Raw genomic sequence first — 20,531 nt, 5'->3', positions numbered from 1 at the left:
GCATGCAGTAATATCTTACTTCAGTGGCCAATTGCCCTTTTTACAACATGAGTCCTTGCTGTTTATTGGAAAAACACCTTTCCTGAGAAGATTGTTTTGGTTTTAATCATGTGGATGAAGCCTGTGAGGAAATTGTAATACAAGTTGTAATTTACTCATTTTCTTTCAGCTCTAGAATTTATTCTGGCTGAGAGATTGGCCAAGACAGCTTTCATTTCATGCTTACAACTTTATATTTCCCTTATTATGAAGAAAAGCAACATTTTTTGTTGCTCTTGTTGAAGTTACTATTCCTGTGTTAAGATCAAACTTACAAACACAAAGAGAATGGTTTCATTTATGATAAAAGAAACATAAAAACCTATTTTTCTCTGAATTATTGTTTGAAATGTGTGTTCATTCCCTCAAAAGCACAATTCATTATACAGTGCAAAGCAATATTACTGAACTACATAGCTAGAGCCTTCATCAGAGCCCTAAAGGCCAGATCTTGCAGCTCTACCATATAGCTGATGAATTAAAAAAATAAAGAGGGGGCGGAGGGGGAAGGAAATGCTGCAGTTCCATTAGGAAAAAGTAGAAGGGATTACCAGGCTCTTGAACGGTAAACTTATACCCAGGAAGTCTAAGTTCATACCCAGTGAAACGCTTTCAATATTGGATTTTGGAAATGGTTATCAACTAATGAAGTCAATGGGCAGAAGAAGAGAGAGCTCTCATACCTATTAAAGAGGGCCCTGCTGATCATGGCAGTGGAGGTATACATTTCAACATAAAAAGCAATTTCAGTATCACAGGATTTCCCCATTCCACTGTGGAACAAAAGCAGGAGCCTAAGACGTTGAAAATGCATGTAAGCAAAGATTTGTTCCAAAATATGCATCACAGCTGGACATCAAGGCATTTGATTGCTTTGGGGCAAAAGAGCAGATCAGGATAAGGATGTAGACCTTGAAGCTCCTAGTCTTCCATCTCTCTAGTTTTGACCATCTCCAAAATGAGAAATGCCCAGTTTTAATTCCCAATTAAATTTCTTCAAAATAGGTATAATTCCACTATATATTTCAGTTTTGGCAACAAAAATCACAACCGTTTCTAGTTTTATGTGGATAATTTCTTCCTGAACACTTGAAAGTTCACAAATTTGAAAAGCTTCTGAAACTAGATTTTATTGGGGAAAGTGCTGGCTGCTACAGCTAACACTGCATGAACTGCCTACAATGCTTGTTAGCATTATAATGGCATAGTGATGGCAACCTACTATGGAGAAAGAAATTAATAAGACTATGGGTCGCTCTTATCACAGTTATATTTCTGTAGTGACTAAAATGAAATTCCTCATGGAGGAAGGGTGATACAATGTTAAACTAATTGCATGGATGCACTCTGTTTAAGTGACAAATAAGGTGGAGTAGAGCATGGGAGACATTGCGCTAACCTATATCTGAAAGGCTGGTTGCTCTGCTCTTCATAAAAGTCTTTGAATGTGTGGTTTCCTATCCAACCGATGCCCTTAATTCAATAACTTAAAGGAAAATCATGGAAGGAAAAGTCTCAGTATCATTTGATATCATTTTATTATTTAAATTAAGCTCTTTCTCCTGCAACGTCCTCAAGGAAGCAGTCTCACTGCAATGCCTTCCTATGTAAAGACCAGAGGGAAAGGTCTGCCATTATTACTCAGTCCATGCAAGGTGAAGAAAATAACCAAGAGATATTGTGGTCACATGTTTATTACTTACTGAAACCAATGGAAAGCAGCTTTTTGTTCCTGCATTTTATGTTTTCCTTCCAATTATTAGGAGGATAAGACAGATTATTTTCCTCCAAGTTGTGTTTTGCCAAAGCTTTTTCATTTTGGTTTGGATTTGTTGAACTTTGAGCTTCAAGATACCAAGTGCTCTCTCATGTAAGCTCTCACCCACCAGCAATCAACCTGCAGGAAGTGCTTATGGTTTATACAGAGCAGTGTCATTCCCACAAAAGATTCCTCTCTCTGGTAAGCCAGAACACCTCTTGCACTGTCACCCACAATTCAGCATCATGCTCTTGTCAGGGCAGAGGAGCAAAACTGCTTCTGGAAAACAGTCTTTCTGCTTTGGAAACCATGGCTAGACACTCATAGCATATTTTAACACCTTAACAGACTTACAGCATTTCCAAAAATAGTCCAGTAACATCCTGTAATGCATTAAGTCAAAGTCCAGCAACAAGAGCCCGGTTAGCTGTTTGTATTGTGAGCAACAAGGTAATGGCTCAGGAGATGCAGAGATTCTCTTCTCAGATAATGTCTTCAACAGAGATTATTTTTCTTCAGAGTAGCAATCTCACAGGAAAAAGTTGTATTTTCCTTTTAATTGTCTTGTACACATTCATTTGCCAAAACTAAATAAGATCCAATTATTCTTCACGCAGAGTCATAGCTAGGCAAAGGGTCAGAGTAAGTGCTCTGTAGCAGGTACCTAGAGACAGCATGAAAAAGCCGTGCAGAGGTACTGCTGCAATAAGCATTTGGTGATATCTTTTGAATCACAGTGTGTATTCAGAGCTGCATTCACAGGTCAAAGCTCATCATATGCAGTTGTAGTATTCAAATTTCCACTTTACCTATTGCATTTGTACTCTATACACAGCAAATTTTGAGCTACCTAATTTTTTTTTCTAGTTGTTCAGTGGCACAAATCTAGACAGCAAGGAAAAGTTAAAACTTCAAAAAGGTGGGGTTTTGGTTTTGGGGTTATTTTTAATATTGTGTACAGGCCTCAGTCTGCATTACAGGTCTCAACGTGGGAAGGCTCAGAATGGTAGAATAAGAGGAGCTGCTTTTGCAGGGCAACTGAGAGTAACTTCATTTTAAAATGAGGGAGATGGACACCAAGAGAAACATTGAAAGTCATCATGTCTTTGTTTCTGAAAGGAAGAGGGTTTTTTGTATCCAGTGAGTTGAAAAGGCTGCATTTCACAATCCTCAAACTGAAAGCATTTTAAAATTTGAACTAATTAAAAAAAAAAAACCAACAACCAAACCTTCAATAACACCAAAATAAAAACAGAACAAATTATTCAGCTTGTCTCCAAATTAAATTTTTGTGGTAGAAGGAAGAAGCGTTTTAGCTAAATGTAAACAACACAGAAACAAAAAGAGAACATCAAGAAGTTATTTTTGTCTATCAAAACCAAGTAGTTTTTCCATTTTTACTTTCCTATTGGATGTTCTTTTTTCATTTGGCATCTGAACCGACACATCTGTTTAGCCCTGGAGGGGAGGGAGTATAAAGTGGGGATGGATGAGAAGCACAAGGACACAGCACAGCCAAGAAATCCTGTTGCTTACTGCAGGGACACAAACTGATACCAAAGGGGTACAAAAGCTATCCACCTATAAATCCCTACCTATCCTGTCAGCTCTAAAGCACTTCCTAAAACATTATCCACTGCCATTGCCACACTACACTGCAGGATTCGGGATATTCAAGGGAATGTGAGTGTTAAATTAGAGTAAAATTACAGTATCCTCATGTAGCTCATTTTATGCATTATTTGGAAGAAAACTTAATGAAGAGCTTTCCATCCACACAGAAGACCAGGAAGTACTTTCAGAAGTGAACTTCATTTTTGAGCTTGTGTATTGAGCCCCAACTAAAATTTCATCTCAGTTCTACTAATGATTTTTTTTATTTTCCAGGATCAGAGATTTTACAAGATTAGCACTAAGCAGCTACACTTATCTTCATCTTAATGGCATTACTGATGCCCTTCCAAGGCAATTCAAACCATTTGTTAAGCATTAGTGAACCAGAAATCAAGTATGCCTCACCCTCCCCTCCCAGAAGGTATCCTGGCTCTGGGGACGGTGTTGCACGCTACCCTCTCCCCTGCTGCACCAAGGAGCTGCTGCCTTCCCCAGCTCTCTGCCATCTGCTCTCCCACTGCTAAGGCAGCAGTGGAAAATTCCTTTTTGTCTGAAAGGTGAATTGCATGCTAAATCTAGATGACAGGATCAGGAAACATCTTAAAACAAATTAGCAAGACAGCAAAGCAGAGCAAACAAGTTATAAATTGCATTAGCCATTCTAAGTGTCCCTCTGGCCTTGACTCTTGCTCTTTGCTTTTAATCTTACAAAAGAATAGTTACATGATTAGTTTCTTAATGCTTTTTCTGCTCCTTTTAGGAGCAGAATTTTTAGGAGCAGTGGATTTTAAGCAATGGTGTCTCCAATCAGATTTGATGGCGTGACCCATTCAAAACTCCAGTAGGACCCACAGTATTGAAATTATTTGCAGAGATAAATCCAGGTACAGTTACCAACCCTGTGTAGCAATTTCTTCCAGAAAAACAAACCCACCTGCCAGAAGACAGATATCGAGTCCTTTGCAAACCTGGAGGAACAAAAACACAAGCAGACTGATTATTTGTAGCTCTCTTTCAAACATGCATGCTATTTTGCTTCTATTTGCTCCAGTGCCTCCTCCTTTACTGCCTTCCTCTAATTATTTTTCTTATTTAGCTTTCTGGACACAAATATCCTTCCCATTATATTGTAACTACACAAAAACCCACCACGGATTCAATGATGTATTTAATACAATATGTGATGACATGAAGACAAGAACTTCATTTACAATCACAACTCAGCTCCAGATCATTAGCACAACAGAAGGATGATGCAACATCTAATGAAATCTTTCATGAAAATTAAGTTCTTTTTAAGCTATAAACTTTGTCATATGAATTGGAAGCTGGTAATTTGATCTTTTACTGCCACCCAGAACACAAAATGAAAGACGAGTTTTTGAGACTCTTCAAATCCTGGGACCGCAGAGGGACTCATGTGATGTGCTCCTCCCTGACATTAACTCAAGCATTACTGCAAGAAGAACATTGACACTTCTTGTCACTTGAGCTTAACTTGCATTTTTTCAGCAGCTATATAAAGGCATCAAAGACACTTTGTTCATGAAAAAAATAATCCCAAACTGTATCTATCTATTTTTTGTTTTTCAGCCTGAAATGCTATTTTCAACTAAACTTTAAAAGGATTTTGTCAGGACTCTCCCTGATTTTCTCCCAGCCATAAACTCTGAAGACTTAATAATTCAAAGAGAAGGGTCTTGGAAATCTGAGGAGCACAAAAATGGTACTAGATGGAAGACATTCTCCATTTACTTCTCTTCAATAAGGTATCCATTTGCTATGCAAGCAGAAACAAAAATGAAACAATTATTATTCTGCACCTTAAATTTGCATGAAGATATGGTTCGATACAGCATAAATCTGGAGTTTCAGTGTTAAATCCCATATAAGACTTCAAGAAATTGATTTTCAGTGGGTCCCACAGCCACATGCACAATCCAAACCTCTTAATGAATTACATCCTAGCACCTCTTAAACACCAGAATGAATTTCAGAGCTGTAAATATCCTGGAAATGGCCATTACAAGAACAATAAAACAATCATGCACTCAGAAACAATCTTCTTCCTGACCCACCTAACTTTGAAATATTGAAATTCCGTATCAAGGATTCAATATTGTCCTGTGGGATTGATTGTCAGAACTGCTTAATACTAGCAGTGAAATATGGAAATATCTCTTAGTCTACAAGAAAACCTCATGTTAGAGTTAAGCACCCTGTAAGTTAAAAATCCCATGTATTTTCATGCTCCAATTGCTTCAGCTGTGCTTGTTGTATAAATACTGCATTGAAATAAGCACTAAGAGTTTATCCTCTGATTTTCACTATAGACCTATTTAATGAAACGTAATGAAGCATGACTAATAGTGCAAACAAACATTTTCTTGTCAGGAGTTTCTTTTTGTGACTATGGCTTTCACAGGTTGCAGATGTTTCCAGTTGCCCCAAAGTACTTATTTGAACCCTACCTCTGTACCTCTCATTCTTTAAAGTCAGCCTTTTTCCCAACTCAGTTGTTGCAGTGCTAAATATTGTATCCATTTAAGTACAGTCAGACAACTACCAAATCATACATGCAATAACACCATAGTAGAAAATTTACTTCTAATTTTAGGCTAAAACCCCCTCATCATTGCATCTGTGTAAGAAATATTAGTGATCCATGCCTTTAGGCAGGTCTGATTCCACCACTGTGCTCCCAGTTCTTGCTTGGGTGACACTTCAGATGCCAGGGTCTCGCACACAGACTAAAAGTATTTCAGTCCAGTTTGACAAAGATTGAGAAAATGATTAAAAATTCTCCATGCCCCAGCCAGACATCTTGAAAGAAATAAACAAGCAAGCAAAAGACCTTAGGTTCTTACCCGTCTTCATAGCTGCACATGGTGAAGAAGTCAGTTTGCAAGCCTGAATGATGGAAAGTGGAATAAATTGTATAAAGAGGAAATGCCAGAATAATGAATGACTAGCTGAAACAGCGAGAGATTTCAGCATCCATGCGGCAGAACAGCTGGTAAATAGAAGGAAGGGACATTCCTGAAACTTCCATGTTAAACTGATGTTGGAAAATACCTCTCTCCTGTTTTGCTATCCAAATTGTCATGCTATACAGCTGTAAATAGTGCCTGGGCTAATTAATAAGAGGCACAACTAGCTGGATTTTTATCTTCATGATCATTTTTCCATTGGAAAAACGTGAGCTCACATTGAAAATGAAGCATATTACCACCATATCCCTTTCAATGAATTTCTTGGACCTGCTCGTTCCCACTTGTTCTGCAAGTATGTATTTTACAGTTTCTACCCAATGTTCAAGTGCATCTGGGATTATTGAAGTTTTACTCTGACGTGCCATAAGCACTGCACAGATAACTATACTATGACCATGGTTAAAATTCTAACAAATTGTAGCACACCTGCTACAGATGAACTGTATATGCATCCTGTATCACTGATCTGAACTTGTGTCCACCCCAATGTGGGTGAAAATGCATCATTGAATGCCCTTGCATTTGAATGGTGGGCTCATTTGTCTACCCCTGTCATCTTTGCTTTCTGAATAGGCTTCTCCTTCCTCAACATTAGGCAGGCTGAATGATAGCACACCACAGCCTCTAAAGCTGTGTCTACCATCTATAAATTATCATCTGTCAAAAATTTCAATTTAACTCAGGATGCTGATAACCAGCTCGACAGACTAGGCCAAATTTTAAAAGGCTGATATGGAAGAAAAACTGCAATGTCTCCCTTAGTCGTTACATATGGATTTCAAAGAAAGTAAACATTTCAAAGTTTATTTCCTTTGATATGATGGTTAAAAGGACTTGCAATGCAATTTTTACTGTTGACAGTTTGTACTTGGTGCTAAAGGGCAGTGGTAAAGATTTGTTTCCTCTCAAATACACCTTTTATATGAAGACCAAAACAACTTTATTTATGGTTGCTTAAAACCAACAGCAGCTCTCTAAACCTCGTCCCTCCTTTGGTGTGTGCCTTACTGCGTTGCCTGGGAGCAGTGCTTAAGGATGAGGGCTGCAAGGGCACAAGGCTTTGCCTGAGCACAGAGCAAAAAGACAACCTGTTCTTGCTCCAGAAGGTGTCCAGCTGTTCCTGTTCCCAGTACAGAGCTATGCAGAGCTTCGGAGTAAATGTAACATAAGTAGAGATAGCTTAGAAGGACTTTGAAATAATTTTAAAGAAACCTTTATTCTACATTTAATGAGATGGAAAAAGGAACAAGTGTGAGGTTACAAAGAGACAGCAGCAGTGCCTCATAGCTGTAAATAAGAGACTTCATTATTCAAAGCCAGACCAGAAGGACACTGAGTGAAAGAACTGCAAAATTACTGAAGGCAAGAAAAGGGAATTAGAGGTAGGAATACCACTTCTTGGAGATACACTGAATATATTTACTGATCTTGGTGTTCAAGACAGTCCAGATTACCAAGAGTTGGGATAGGCAACCTGACCTTGGAGTGAGAGTTAGACCATGTGCAGCCTTGTCAGAGGTGGAGCTTTTGGTCTGCATCAGAGGAAAGAGATAGAGAGAGGCAAAGCTAGCTCACATTGAAGAACAGACCACTAAAACAGAGTTCATAGGCTGTGACCACCAAGACTGTGTCTCCCATCTCCTAAATGCACAATGCTGCTCAGCATTGTCTTTAAGAAACATGTTTGTTACTAGTTTGGCTTCCATATATCCACAATTGCTAATTAAGCTAAGGCTGTTTACTGGGGCAATGAATTAGTTTCCTTATGGTGTATTTGCCTTCGTCTTGTGAAAATTGCTTTGGAATTTAATGTTTAAAGACCTCTCTTTTCAGAAACACACCCACCCACACAGCACATACTGAGTTTGCCAACAATTAACCAGGCAATCTGTCTGTAAAATAATCAAACGTGTTTTAAAGAAAAAAAATATTTCTATTTAAATGAAAAAATTACAGACTAAACAGCATGATTTTTTACCATGTACAATACACATTTTTTTGAAGACAACATGACCTGTGCCTTGTGAGGATCAATTACATGAAAGTTGTGGTTAAGGCTTAACAGCAAAGAGCTTGTTCTCACAGTCACTCTTAAATATCTCATAGTAATGTTCTTTTCAAAAGTGCTTAGCAAGGTTGAACAGTCTCATGCTCCTGTTGATAGCAACCTGAAACATGGGAGCTTTCAAATATAATGGACCTGTTGCTTTTTGACTCTGTGCATTCACTTTTGTGTAAATCTCCCAAATATATAACTTTAACAACTTAATCAAATTACGTTCCACCTCAGTCATCAATCATCACACCCAATGAGCAAAGACATTTCCCTAAATACATTCTGCATTATAGGTTTTATCTTCAACACAGCTAAAGAGAAAGCAGCTTATGGACCCATGTCAAATTCCGGGAGGTATCACCACACAGGACAGTGTTTGCAGAATACGTAGTACTGTAAACTTGTTGCCATGGCTGCTCTCTTTTGGATTGTTCTTACATTTACTTTCTTCAACTTCTTTTTTAACATTTGCACTTCTTGAATCTATGCCTGATTAAATCTCCCTGCCCTTTCCAGTTGCTATTACTAATCACCTTCTTGCAAAACTGCAGAAGAGAGCCTGAAAGTATTGAAAAATCTTCAGAACTAGCATTTTGCGAATACCGAAGGTCGTCTAGAAAACAAAACAACAAAAAACACCAACCAAAACAAACACAGTTACAGCATGCTTGCAATTCTGTGCTGCAGATATCCCTGGGATGAAGTACTTGGCCCTTCAATGTGCTATATACTTCACTCTGCCTATAATTTAGCATTTCATATCCTCAGGGCTCAGCAGATAAGCAGTCACAGAGAGTCAGTCTCACTTATACCTTAGCACTACACACATGTTCAGGAGTTGGGATGGACTGGAATGAGATTACAAGATCATTATGTGATTCAGCAGTATCAGCTCAAATTATTGTTAAATAAAAAACATAAAAGAGTGATCATATGTTTTTAGCAGTTCTCATATTTAGGATGGCAAAAAGTCATCCCAGTCTTTCTCACATATAAAGTGCATCATTATACAGCTTGGACACCTCAGCATTGCTTCAATTAAAATTAATTTCTATGTTTACTGCAATTCCTGAATTATTGACAAGTGTTTTATTCAAAGAATTTGTTAGTTCTCCAACACCATATGGGCACAAGTGTGCAGGACAGAATATGCCTGCAACTTTGCCAAGCAGAATTTTGGTACAGCACATTTTATTTTCGAAGACTGAAATATACTGCTCTAAGAGAAGAACAGACCCAGTTCCAAAATGTAGGATAACATCACATCATAAATTAATGATCTGTAATATCATACCATGAATGCTTCATTTCTCTTCTTTCTCCCTCCACATGTTATTTATCTGGTTAAAAAGAAAAATGAAAGAAGAATAAATGCAAGCCGAGTGGAGAGCTATATATTTTGACAAACTGTCATGACCTTTCCCATTGAAATTTACATATAAATGTTTCCAAGTTTTTTTATTCAATTGAGCATTTTGCAGGTAAATATAACCTTTCTGGAAAAGATGACCCCAAAGAAAGGAAAAAAAACACTGATAAAATTATATAATCAAAATTACATTTGGAATGCAATTTTCATTTATATACTTTACCCTAGCTGAAAGTCAGGTGTTCTATATCATGAATACAGGCAACATAAGCAACAAGACAAAAGACAAAAATGCAGTGTACAGCAAAAGTCTCCATTAAGGTACCCTGAATTCTGAATTAAGCCAATCCGCACATCCTATGAGCAAGCAAATATTACACAAATCTATCCTCAGAGAGAAATGGTGGAAAAGAAGTGAGGCAAAGGGTGTTCAGCCCCAGTTTTGTCTATTATTCAGAAAACTTAAATGCTTTAGGTAAGTCAGGTAGTGTTTAATATTATGTAACATTTTTTGCTTCAACTTCTTGTGTTTTCTTTCAACCCCTATTTATATTATGTTTAAGCTATTTAAATCATGTAAACCTCAATCAGCTGTAAAAGCTTTTCTGTCATTGCTACAAACTGTTTTTTCCAGCAGAGTGTTGAATTTTCAGGTTGAAATAGTAAAGGTTTTGCCAAATCAGTATAAAGGGAGAATTACAGCTTGGGTCATGATGTACCATGCAGTTGTCTAAAGGCCTCAGCAAAGCAAGTGGTACGGAGCTGCACAGTGATACCACCGTAGGGTCTAATCCAGGCTTCCTGCTTGGAGGGTCAATCAGTCAAACAAGTCATCCTGGGTCAGCAGAGCTGCAGCAACTGTGCGTGCAGCTTCTACCAAACCCAGTCAGGACTCTCATTTACAGCATCCAACTCTTTCCCAAACACCACTGGAGTCATTCATACTACAAAGCATTTGCTTTATGCGAGTGCCGGCTTCCCAGTATCCCCACAAAAATATCCTCCAGTCATAAAGCACTTTTTGCTAGGTCACAGTGCCTGAAAGCATAATATGTTCATTCTCTGTGGAAGAAAAAGGCACCTTTGGTCTAACAGGTTCACAGCTGTTGCAAACCAGAGCAATCCCACTGAAGTCGGGGAGATGCATGACATCGTGCTACCTCGACTGGTGTCGAGGTACCTAGGAGATCCTACACTGAGCGCTGCCCTGCTTCTAATTATGTGTTGCTCCTTGTCTGAAGTATTCTTTGTTGTTTTTTTGAAAAGACAATGATCCTGTTTAAATCCCACCTTCCTCATGCCGGAAGAGATTAAAAATTTCTCAACTAGGTGCAAAATACACTGATGTGCTTAAAGTTTAGGCCAGTCCCATGCTACCAACAGCAGTGCAAGGCGTGTGGGAAGGAGAAAGCTCTAATGGAGAAATAAGCAACTTTCATATTGATTTAATGAATCTCACAATAGTTATCAAATAGATTGCTCATCACTTTGCTTTTCCTTGAAAACTCAGGTCTTTTTAACCTTCCCCAACCTAGATTTATTTGTGTCCTGATTTCTTTCTCAAGTTCTGGGAAAGAAACCTGCAGTTTGATGAATTTGAGCTCAAGCTGCAGATTCTCAAGAGCTTTGACTGTCAAGCGCATGAATTCTCAATGCCTTGATTTCATCTCTCTTTGATGCCAATAGGAGGCAAAATCCTTAACAGGTTTAAGTAGTCATAACTGCTTGATTTCTGAAGAGCATATCCCAGTAATGTGCCCATCTCACAGGCAGTGCAGTGAAACTTGATTATCATCTGTGCACATTGCTTTAGGAACACTAGGTGGAAGCGTCTTTGATCAAAAATGTAGTCAGAGCATGATTTTCAAAATATTCAACTCCCACTGAAATCCAAACTCTACCCACTAGCTCTAAAGAAAACAGATTTAGGCCAGCACTCAACACTTTTGAAAATCCAAATCTGAAGTAGAATAACTCCGTGTGGGCACCACTTCCTAAATGAGAAAGACACAGGCAAATCAGGTCTGACTAAATGTAGAACTACTAGAATTTGCCTAAAACCATACTTGAACCTTTGCTGAGGTTTGAACAGTTAGTTTGTTTTCAATTAATTTGCCATTTTTCCTTGCCTTACAAATGCTGAGTGCTGGTAGCAGCCGGGAGCTGGACTGCCACATGTTGTTTCCATGGCATTTCCAGTCTGACTGGAAGCCAAAAACATTAGAAAGCTCATGAGACAGCCTGTTTTCAAGAGTTCTCAAGAAAATTTTGGCTGATCCAGGATGTTTTGACGACTTCAGAACAGCATCCAAACTGGGGCACATCTCATAGTCAAGCTAAGCCCAAACCCCGGAGAAGTTTGCCTGCAACAAGATGTGATTTGGAGAAGGCAGGTGTGGGCAAATATTTCCTAAGGTTTACTGGAAGCATTTAAAGGCAGACAGAGCAGACACAATAAAGAGAGAGAGATGCAGAAACATACAATCAACCCATGGTTTTCTGATTCAAGTTTTCAAACTTTACTAAAATCCAGCTCTCCTGCCACACAAAAACATTCATTTGGGTGAAATGAATTTTGGTAGGGTTTAAAGATGGGGAACTGTGTGTTGGGATCTCTGCTCTGGACAGGGTAAGTTTCTATATATAAAAGAAGAGCAATTGCTGTTTTCCCCATTTTATCCAAGGTAAGCATGAGCAATAAGTTCCTGACAAGATGCGAATATAATTTGCAGTGGCATAGGCTTTTCCTCCCATATACTAGTGAGAGCAAAGCTGAACATCAGGCTTTGCATCTGTGATTCACATTTTCATTCCTGTGATAGACCCTTTCCTTCAGCAAGTTGGATATTAGCTTGTTCTCAAATTTTCCTTCAGTGCCAAATTGAAACCACAAAAAATTAATAGTTCATTCCTCCTGAACACTTGTAGCTGAGGTGCCAAGTTAAGAGAAATTTGTTATGGTGATAGCTTGTAGCTTGAGCAGTCAGGTAAGTAATGAATTTTCCTGCAGTTGGAATGACGTTGGAGAAGCCCATAACCTGGCCTGATAGAGATGAGTTTATAGAAAACTTAACGTTCACCCTAACTCAGTTATTGTAAAGGCATGCACACATTTTGCTCTGAGCAATTTAGAGCCCCAGTTGTATCTCTGTCGGCCAGAGGCAAATACAGAGGCGTGCTCGTTTCGTACACTCTTCTGCTGTGCACACACCCCGCTTTACTTACATCTCCTGACCAAGCTTTTACCTTCTTCATGCACTTAATCATTTAAAAGGCTCACGGCAATCCAGTGCCAATGCTGCTAGAAATACCCCCAAATAGCAGTAATGCATTTGGAGGAGAGCGTATAAATATCCCTTCTGTTTGACAGAGTTTTTGCTGGCTGCCATGACCAGTTGATCAGCAGAAGCACTTGGGCTCTGACACAACAGATACGCTGCAGCTGCTCTTTCTGTGAAAAGGAAAATTTCAAGAATCTGCTGAGCACCTATTCCTGCACAGCTGAATTTTTCTGTGAAAAATCAAAGTTTCTGATGTAGCTCTCCTGCATGGTGCAGACAGTGAGCCTGTCTGGAAAGCTGAAATACCTCATTTAGGGCTTCCCTTGTTTCATAGCTCAGCCAGGAAAGAGCCATGAGACATCAGGGACCAGCACATGTGCCTGACATGGACATTCCGATCACTTCGTGGAATGGTTAGACATATACAACGCTCTTTTCAGCAGCACCTCCTGATAACCACGGTCCATCAAAAAGGTCAGAGGGCCATTGCTGGAGAGTAGCTACCCACAGCTTTATATTACTGCTTGCCTTACCGCCTGGCTCAGGGGCCTGCAGAGAGCTGGCAGGAACGTGTAGCCTGCAGCTCCTCCTCAAATCCCCTATACCCCTCATGTCTCAATAAAATATCTGCCCTACTTTTCTGACCCCCAAGACTGTGTTCTGTTCTCAGGGAAGCTGTCTTCTTTCTGAACAGAAAGCATACAACTTCAAATACAGATTTTTCTGCATGTTCTTGGTGGAAGCAGAACTGCTTGCTATAGCTAGTGCCTCAATAAACAGGGGGCAAAAAGCCCCAAACAAATAAAAAAACTGAATGCATTCATCTACCCTTCTCTCCATGAAGTCCTGAGTTCGTCATTTTCTGTAAATCAAAGAGAGGAATGCTAAGTGTGCTTCCAACTTCTCATAGCAGATATAACAAACTATTTCCTGCCTCAAATCTCAATCAACCACCATGCAAGAAAATACATATTCATGTTTGTATTTCTTATTTGATCAATATCAAGATTGCTTCCATTTTTTATTTCAAAAGACACTAAGAAAACACATTTTTAAAATTCACCGCAAAGAGTAAATTCAGCTAGAAGATCAAACACCCTATTGATTGCACTATTCAGGGTCACCGCAGCAAATTCAGGGTATCATCTGTTTTAGTAACTTCTTTAGAAATCAGACCAGAATATTACCAGATCTTTAGTTCTATTAGCTGCACCACAGATCCCAAAGAGACCTTAGCTCAGTTTGTTTTTATTTCTGCTGCATATACTGCCCCTGGCTTCTGCTGTATGTGCTACTTCATTCTGCATTTGAATTTCTTATTTCAAGTTCAGAAACGTGCCCCTCTCCTGAATGGACTTCAAAGCTCATAAAACAGGCCAATCCTTTCATATAAATATATTGATTTGAAGAACACACTTGTAGTTAGGAAGAACAGTTTGGCTTTAGAGCAATATTTCTTGCTAATGTCTCACGATCTGAGCAGTGAGATGAATTTTGCTGAATCTAATATGTGGTTACTCATCACAAGGTATAGCTGCAAATTTCACACAGCAGGACTCCTTTGTCAAAGCAATCATCTGCTGCAAAAGTCTCTTCTGCGGGAGCTCCACGGGGCTCTGAGTACTTTGACATTTCAATCAAGTTCTCTCAGTTCACAACTCGTTTTCAGCTCTCCGTGCTAAGCAGGTTAGCTCTGGAATTGCACAAGGAGAGCATTTGTTACTGCTCCGCCAGCTCACACAGACTGCTGCGGTTCTCAATTCCCTAGCAATACACTCCATGGGAAGCATTAAGGACATCAGTGCAGAACCAAATACAGCTTGGAAGATACTTCAAGGGAACAATTTGACATTTTCCCTGAACCTACTTGCTTTTCTTCAAATAATATATATATATATATATACACACACACACATATACATATATGTAGAGAGAGAGAGTGTGTGTTCAATGCTTAGTAATCCGTGTGTGAGAATTACTGAGAAAACGTATTTTCAGCATGAAATATAGCTAATTCCTCTGTTTTGTACAGAGGAATATTCCTATTTATTATTTTTCTTTTTTTTTCTATTTTTTTCCCTCCTCTTATTAAGTCCTAAACTGGATGAACTAACTATATGCTTCTTAATTTTAGTTAAATATATAGTTAATGCTATGTCAAACCACCGAGTCTGGCTGCCATCATTTCCTGGACCAAAAAAAAAGCCCCAGAAAATCCTCTCTGAGATCCATCAAATTGAGTCTCCCTTTTCTTGTCCCTGCAGATCAAAGGTATTTCTAGCACACCTTTTTGACTTTGAAAACTACAATCTGGTTGAAGCAGGATAAGAAATTAGTGTCTAATTGCTAGGGACAGAAGTTCTGTGACTTGTTATAGAGCCATGCTCTTAGAAATAAACTATTATCAAAAAATGAGACCAGTAACATTGATTAAATTTAGTATTGAAAACTTAATTTTTGCTTTTGATTTTTAGATACAGAAGGAACTGTAACAGTTATTTTTACAAGGAAAAGAGAAAACTCTCTAATCCCATGGATACATGCAATCTTGTAGCAGAAATAAGGCTAGGAATATAAATCAATACCTAGAAAATATATTCTAACAAGTTTCTTTTGGAGAGGAGAGATTATTGGAAGTCACAGAGAGATGTTGCAATAGCTTATTTCAACAGAAAATATGGAGAACATGCCATGAAGAGTAACAAATATGTAACTTTACCCATCAAGACAACCTGTATAATTGCGCTGTACGTTTTTTAACACAAAGAGGAATTAAGCCAAATATCACAAAGCCAAATATCATACTGTCAGGGAAAAGAAAATTAGCTTTCATTTTTTGAAGCTTTTTAAAAAAATATGTTGCCACAAAAAGGATGAAGGTTACATCAGACCCTGAGATTTTATTGTATTCATTGGAGAAGTTTTTCTGCAAGAGGGCAATATAGCAACAGTAGCATGGATTTAGGTGAAGAAAATCCAAATGAAAATTGATGAGGAACAAGGAAATGGAGATGAAAACATCTGATCATTTTACAACAAATGGCTCACCACAAATGTGATTTCTGAAAACTTATTGAGTTTATCAGAGCAAATTGCTCCAAGGATGGCAATGGATAGTTCCTTATTCAACGATGTTAAGAATTTGTGAGACAGAATAATTAAACAATAGCCATCACAAATTAATCCAGTCATCAGGTTGTCCAGCAGAACAATGACACACGGAGTTCATAACTAATGAATGAAGAATACTCATTGTTTACAAGATGAGTGGTAAGGACACTGCAAAAGTCAGAGTTTTTTAAATATATTAAGTATGACGCTTCATGTGAAGTCACAGTTTATAACCAAAGGCTGTAAATCATATAATATTAAGTCCTTTGGAGTCTTCTAGCAGTATCTTGCCTTTATTTGTTATTACTTCAGTCAAGCAGGATTCTTAATGAACTGTTTTACAACAACTAAGCAAAGACAGACAGGTAATAAAGTAGATTAATTTGGTCATAAGGTTTTTTCGATTTTCAGCATTGATTATTCAGCGCTATGATTCGCGAGCACTTTTTTCCCCCACTAAAATGACCATGCAACTCAGTGTGCTAAACATAATTTTGCTCCAGTTATTCAATTAGTGTCTGCACATATGCAAAGATTAGAACTTCAGACTAATCCACTACTGTAAGATTTTCCTCTTTTCATCTATCACTTTAGTAAAATAAGAACCCTTACATATCTTACCTCTTCTAAATAAAACAAATGCATTTGAAATAGAAAATTAATCCAGCTACTAGAACTCAGATTTCATTCACATTTAATGATAAACAACATTAGACCAAACAACACTGTTATTGAAATACTACATATTGCCCTTCAATAGTCAATACTTTTATCACCCTTCAGACACAGGCCAAATCCTTCTATAAGACACAAAAGCAAAGATTTACAGGTCAGGTCATTACCTGAGAAAGTATGACCTCACAGCAGCTCCCCACTTGGTGGCTCTAAAGAGAAGGAGACTGTAGGGAGTGGGGAATAGACACAACCTTGACCCCCATCTCCACCAGCTGGAGAGCTTGGAAGATCAAAGCTCATCAAGGCTTGGTTCATCAAAGCTACCAATTACTACACACCTTACAGAGGCAAGTGATTCAGATTTGTATTTTGAGATCATTTACTAAGAATAGGTTTTATGGTTGAAACACAGGTCTACTTGAAACCTTAAAATACAAGAGCTTACCCAAAACCTAGGGGTCTTTTGCTAGGTCCTTGAAGAGAAACAGTGCTAAATTTAGGGGTAGACCCTTGTTAAAAGGAAATTAACCAAATTCATATACCAAAACTTGATACTGAAAACCTTTACTTGTAATTTACCCATAAGAAATTGTCTCTTTCTGATTGTGAAAGTCCATTTCTGAGTGAATAAGTCTTTTCTAGTTACTTCTATGGAACCCAAGTATTAACAATTCTGGAGCATAGCTTTTATACAATGAGATATATAAAGTTTGTCCATATAAATTACGTACTTATTTACATGAGGACACATATAGTAAAGTTAGATTAAGAAAACAAATGCAGGATGGAGAAAATAAGCTAGTGGTGCAAAGCCTATAAGCAGCTTTCGTTTCCTTTTAATTTTCTGTGGGTACAATAGTTTCCTCTGCTTTCCACTCCCACTATTTCGTATTCTGCACAATAATGTGACAGGTTTTGTCTTCACTGTGCTTCAAGACAGCTGAAGGCATGGAAAGTAAAGACCAAAACTGAATATTCCTGAATATTGGAACATGAGATCGTTTCAAGAGAAAGAAATAGGGTATTTTTTCTCCTATCATCTGACCATTGCATGTTCTTGACAGCCAACATTCGGATGAGGCTTCTGAATGGAAAATTCCCAGTGCATGTGATGATCTTTTTTCCTCTCTTTCCCTTGTTTGTCGAAGCCCTGACTGTGTTGCACTGTTAGCTCTCTTATTTAAGATCTAGGATGGTCTTAAGTAAGATAGATGGTCTGTTTTCAGCACTGTGGCATGCATCCGTTAATGCATAATGAATATCACAGACAGACTGATTAATAGTAATTTTATAATGTGGGGAGAGACTAGAAAGGAGGACATTGTGTGTAATATTTATTAATGAAGTACAGTCAGCACCACACAATGAATAAAGACTGTGGTGGAAAGAAAAGAAGGGAGATAAATGGAAAACTGTGACCAGAAGCCCCAGAGAGCACGGCAAGTAGGTGACCAAGCTGATGAGTACAACAGGAGGAAGAACATGAATGAAAGGTAGTGAAAAGTGAACAAGAGATTCACATAAACTTAATTCATGAGCACGAAGGGCCTCTGGTTAATTCTCTAATGCAGGTAAAGAACAGAGATGATCAAGGTAGTACCTCACTGACAAAATAGTAGTATATGTTTAAAGGGGCAATCTTTATCCTCAGCTGAACTGATGAACACATAGCCAATCTGTATCAGTAGAGCCATAGTCTGAGTCTCATTCAGTCACTTAAACCTGCCATTCAAACACTAAGTCACAGTTCTCGGATTAAAGATCTGCCCAAGTGAGCTGGGACTTCCCCACTATTGGGATCAGCTTCTAACAACGCCTTCCAAAAAGTCCCAGACTGAATTACCCTAAGTCTTAGACAGATCAGACAGGAACTCCAATATCTATAGCTGGAGACCATATATTTGCAGTTTACCAGGAGTAATCTTTTCTATTAATTTAGCCATTCCTGACAAATAAAATGCAAGAAGACTGCAAGATTAAAAAATAACCTCTAGGACAGATATGTTTGCATCTGTTTACACTTTTTTTCCTGTTTAAGAACCAGAGCACACAGTAGTTCTCCTCTACTGACAAATATGCCTGTCATGGACATGTTTTAGCCATTCACTAATAGTTTCTAAAATTCTCAGCAAACCAAAGGAAAAACCTTAGGAAAAAAAAAAAGAAATTTTACCATGCACCTGTTAAAGTGAAATCACATTTTGAGAGTCATTCTAACACAGAGAGCAAGAAAAGTAAAAAAACATACCTACCCATACACACACAAAACAACCTATTACCTATATAGGTTGTATGGTGGTACTTCAGCAAAACAAACAAACAAGTAAATAGATAAATAATGAAAATAAATTTTAAAATTTTTATTTTTCCTACTAGTATTTATTTCCCCAGTAGTATTTTTCAGAAGTGGCAGAAATAACCTTGATATCTTTTCCTTTGAAAACTGGAAAGTTACTGTATACATGCATGTCCATGGCCAACCCAAACATTGCATATAGCTCATCACTGACCTTCCTTACCAAGTACTATTTTCATCCCCTAAAGAGGCTATAAATTAATCTGAAATAGTGCTATGTAATACTTTTTTTTTTAACAATTTTCTGTTTATTCTTTTGAAAAGAATAACTTGCTGTGAAACAGCAAAATCCCCTGTGAATCCCCGCTATGTCAAACAGAAACTCAGAACCAGTATGAGACCTTCAGTTCCTATTCCCAATCACATGCTCATCCACTAACAAAGCTTGATTTTTTTAGTCCCTTCTCTGTCCTTATCTCTTGTTAGGAACATAGTGGTAATTTTTTCCTGTTACTCCACTTTTAGTCATAAAAAAGGAGTATAATTGCAATTCTGTTTTATTGTGTTTTTCTCAGAAACCCACACTTCCTCATTTAAGGTACAATAGGGAAGTATTGTTATTGTAGCTACTTTTTGTTGTTGTTGTGTTGGCTTGTGTATCTGTTATTACTCTAAGGAAGTTATACAGAACTCAGCTGGAAAAAAAGTGTAATGGATTTTACCAATCCATTTTCAAGGTTATTTGTCTTTCTGCTTATGCTTTTCAAAAATTTTTATTTTCAATTTCTTCTTTGTCTCAATACCCATACAATATGAGTTTTTTTCTTTTAATTCAGTTAATAGCTGCCCTAGTGGTATGCAAAGCTGGGCAAAAACCTCATTTGCAGTTTATAATTTCTGTTTCCAGTGACTAGTCCTGTCAATCAGCTGGTCTCAGGCTCCTGCAAAAGTATGTCAGAAGCTGTATTTTTCTTTCAGTGTGAAAGGAGAAAGCACATTATTTCATCTACAATTGTGTCATATAAAGAAAAGTCTGTTAAACCTCACCAAGATTCAACAGCTGCAGATAAGACAAAGCCTCAATTAATTTCTCAGGATCAAGTCTTTCTGCATCAGACTTTTTTTGACCCTACCAGTTTGAAACTACCAAGGTAGATGATCAAAGAGGCTATATGCAGTGCCTGTCCCTTACAAGTAGATGAAATATGATCAGAGAAAAGAAGAATATTTTCATTCCTTCGCTGCTGTTTGGCCTTTTGTGCAGCGCAGGATGTTCTTCCAGAAGAAACTGTTCATATTCAGCATCATCTTCCTGTGAGACTTCTTCTGCCCTAGATA

Source organism: Platalea leucorodia, assembly GCF_965183815.1.
Source record: "Platalea leucorodia genome assembly, chromosome: 11".
Lineage (NCBI taxonomy): Eukaryota > Metazoa > Chordata > Aves > Pelecaniformes > Threskiornithidae > Platalea > Platalea leucorodia.
Note: the sequence above shows the minus strand (reverse complement) of the source record.